The 4,069-nt window shown below is 45.5% G+C and overlaps 1 pseudogene; it reads right to left on the bottom strand.

The window, feature by feature from the left end:
• Nucleotides 1-802: 802 nt before the first annotated feature.
• On the bottom strand, nt 803-2,059 carry LOC109561088 (heterogeneous nuclear ribonucleoproteins A2/B1 pseudogene; annotated as a pseudogene).
• Between the last annotated feature and the right edge of the window lie 2,010 nt (nt 2,060-4,069).

Raw genomic sequence — 4,069 nt, 5'->3', positions numbered from 1 at the left:
GCTGCAATCCATGGGGTTACAAAGAGTCGGACACGACTGAATAACTGAACTGAACTGAACTGAAAGGGAAATGGGAATATGCATTGCTTTGTGAAATTGCTTTATAAATCGAGGGGATGACAATCCTTTAGACAACTTAATATTCATATAACAAGATTCACATTCTATGTGTAAACATTACACCAAGTATTTGAATATAAGACTATTTATTTTAATAAAGTTTATATTTAAAATAGATTTTTAATCTGTCTACTCACAAAACCTAATTCAAAACATGATACATTTATCTTTCTAGCTGATTTGATGTTCAGTTCAGTTCAATTGCTCAGTCGTGTCCAACTCTTTGCAACCCCATGAATTGCAGCATGCCAGGCTGACATTTCCAGTCCTGTGGCCACTGCTGAGTATTCCAAATTTGCTGGCATATTGAGTGCAGCATTTTCACAGCATCATCATTCAGGATTTGAAACAGCTCAACCGAAATTCTATCACCTCCACTAGCTTTGTTCGTAGTGATGCTTTCTAAGGCCCACTTGACTTCACATTCCAGGATGTCTGGCTCTAGGTGAGTGATTATCCTCACTTTGTAATTGTTTTATATTAAGAATATGTCCTAAATGAAGTCTATTATTTTTATCAGAAAACATGTCCCTTTATTCTCAGAGTGCTTTTTAAAATCAAGGCACCAACAAGAACTACTTTCAGATGGTACAGAATTTCTTATTTCTTGAGGATTCTGGTTGGCCATTTCTTTATTAGTTACCTGCAGTGAGACCTCTTCCTGTGGCAAACAGGAAGAAGCTCAATATTGGCTTCTACTTCCATAACTCCCACTTCTTCTGAAGACTTCTGGACCAGAGTCTCTTCCATCATATGGTTCCCCATGCTCCTGCTACCACCAAAGTTTCCACTCTTCACTGGATCATAGTTAGAAGGCTACTGGTTATAATTTCCAAAATCATAATTTTCATAACTTCCATAACTTCCTCCTCCATAGTTGTCATCACCACCTCTGTAGCCCTCACCCTGGTTGCCATATCCAGGTCTTTCACCACCATATCCTCCTTTTCCTCCATAACCAGGGCTATCTCCAAAACTGCCACCTCCAGGTCCTCCTCCATACCCATTATCCATCTCCAAATCCACCACGACTTCCATATCCACCAGACCCTCCTCTAAAGTTAGTTCTAGGCTCTAGTCCAAAATTTTCACACACCCCCACCACCACCATGAGAATCTCTGAAACCAAAGTCACCTTCTTTCCCATTTCTAGAACTTTGTACTTCCTACATTTCTTGTCTAGACAAAACCTTTCTAACTACTGCATTATGACCAAGATAGCATGTTATTTCTACAACACAATCTTATCCACAGGATCATGGTTATCAAAAGTAACAAATTCAAACCCTCTTTTCTTTCCAGACTGCCTATCAGTAATTATCTCAATGGTATCAATTTTTCCATGTTCCTCAAAGTAAGCTCTAAGATGATGTTCCTTAGCATCTTTATTCCACCAACAAACAGCTTCTTCACAGTTACATATGAGTGGGTGTGTATACTAAGTTGCTTTAGTCAGTGTTCAAGTCTTTGTGACCCCATGGACTGTAGCCCGCCAGGCTCCTCTGTCCATTGGATTCTTCAACCAAGAATACTGTAGTGGGTTGCCATGCTCTCCTTCAGGGGATCTTCCCGACCCAGGGATCGAACTTGGGTCTCTCATGTCCCCTGCTTTGGCAGGGGGGTTCTATACCATGAGCACCACGTGGGAAGCCCCATAGTTACATGAGCCCCTGGCTTTCTAGATTCCCTTCTTGCAATAGCACGTTTTGGCTCAACCACTGTCCCATCAACTGAATGAGGTTCTGTGGCCATGGCAGCCTCAACCTCAGCCATGAATGAAAAAGTTACAAAATCAAACCTTTCTTATCTTTTACTTGCAGGATTCCTCATTACTACATCTGTAAGTTTTCCTCATTGCTTGTTCCTCAAACTTTCTTCTATAGTTTCAAAGAGCAAGCCACCGATAGAGTTTATGGACTAGTTCCATTTCTCTGTTCATCGCGGACTCAGACGATTTAGGCTGCATTCGCCGCCGCAGAGAGAATTCCGCGGAGGAACACTAACCGGACTCATTCTGATTCCCGGGCAAGAGCTGCCGCCACTGGAGAAACAACACTGACAAAACCGCTAGGAGCACCTCAAGTGGGGTCTGGCGCTGTTGCTACTCAGTATAACATTTTTTTAAAAAGAAAAGATGCCTCCACTGGCTGGAGCTTGGATATGGTGCCTGTCAACCAGTAGGCCCCTGGTTGTGTGCCAAATTAGATTCCTGTCAGACATACACCTTTCAGGTGAACAAATGGCAACCTACTCCAGTATTCTTGCCTGGAGAATCCCATGGAAAGAGGAGCCTGGCAGGCTACAGTCCATGAGGCCCCTAGAGTCAGACACGACTTAGCGATTAAACCACCACCACGTACAGTCTGGGCTTCTTTCCAGAGGCTACCGCCTCACTAAACTTTATCTGGGTGAGTTCAACTGTGAGCCCTTTAAGAGGCGTCTCCCAGGTTAGTGTAGCCTGTGGTCTATGGACACAAGCCCTGCTGGTTTTCAAAACTAGATGTTTTGAGGAACCGACTCTCAGGTACAGGTTTTGAAAGTTAGGGTACCGTGTGTGGGGATCAAACTCTGCTCCTCAGGGAGAAGCTCTGGGTTTTCTGTTCACTCCTGATTGTGGGTGGTTGTGCTGGGGACGGCGTTTATGGGGAGATTATGTCCCAGCCGTTCCTGTTTGGTCTGACGTTGCTGCAGAGTCGTTGTGTCCACGGGGGGAGCGGGAGGGGTTATGACCCAACCTCGTCCTCCTTGAGCCGGAGCGTTTTTCTTCTCCTGCTCGGGGACAGGAGAGCTCCAGGTTCTCGGCCCTTGGACTCAGAAACTTACACTAGAAGTGCCTTGGTTCTCAGGGTCACAGGCCCGGGCTGGATTATCCCAGTGGCTCTTCTGTGTCTCCAGGTTGTAGGTGGCAGGTTGTCAGACTTCTCTGGCTTCATTCGTAATGTGTGTGTGTGCTTGGTGGCTAAGTCATGCCAGACTCTCTAGCCTGCTAGCCGCCTCTGTCCATACTATTTTTCAGGCGAGAATACTAGAGTGGGTTTTCATTTCCTACCTCAGGGGATCTTCCCCACCCAGGGATTGACCCCGTCTCTTGCATTGGAGGTGGATCCTTTACCACTGAGCCACCTGGAAATCCCTCATTCTTAACACTGGAACCAATTCTGATAATGTCTCCTCTTGAATACAGCTCTATCCTGTTGGTTCTGTTTTCTCTGGAGAGCCCTGACTAACACACTGCCATGATCAAGTAAGGCAAATCTAGTGAACTGAGACAATGTTCATTATTTCAGGGTTATGTAGGTAAAATATCCAGAGGGTTTGGCTGGTTTCTCTGCTTTGAGTCTCAAAAGGCCAGAAGCAGGTGTCAGCAGGCTATGTTCCCTCTTGGAAACTCTATGGGGAGAATCTGTTTCCAAGCTCCTTTGTGCTATGGAGAGAATTCATTTCCTCACAGCTGCAGATGGAGAAGGAAATGGTGACCCACTCCAGTAGTCCTGCCTGGAAAATTCCATGGACAGAGGAGCCTGGCGGGTTACAGTCCATGGGGGCATCACATAAAAGTCAGGCATGACAGAGCACACACGTGCACGCACATCTGCAGGACTAGGTTCTGTGTCTTTGATGGCTGTCAGCTGGGGCCGCCCTTATCCCTAGAACTCATTCACCAATTCCTGCCCAGAACCTGCTGTATCTCAGAACCAGCCATGGCATCAAAGCTTCCTCCTCACATCTCTGTCTCTTCTGGTCTTCAGGGCTCCTGTAATCACATTGGGCCCATCTGATAATACAGAAGTGTCTCCCTATGGTAAGGCCAATTGATTAGTAGCCTCAATTCCATTGCAAAGTCCCTTTTGCCATGTTAGGAGCAAAAGCCACAGAGACCAAAATCCTACCTACCAGATTAGGATGGGTTTGGATGGGTTTAACTGCCTCCAGCAATGTAAGAATTTCC

This window comes from Bos indicus, chromosome 7 (genome assembly GCF_029378745.1).
Source record: "Bos indicus isolate NIAB-ARS_2022 breed Sahiwal x Tharparkar chromosome 7, NIAB-ARS_B.indTharparkar_mat_pri_1.0, whole genome shotgun sequence".
NCBI classification, from domain to species: domain Eukaryota; kingdom Metazoa; phylum Chordata; class Mammalia; order Artiodactyla; family Bovidae; genus Bos; species Bos indicus.
This window is presented reverse-complemented; position numbering and strand designations above follow the sequence as displayed.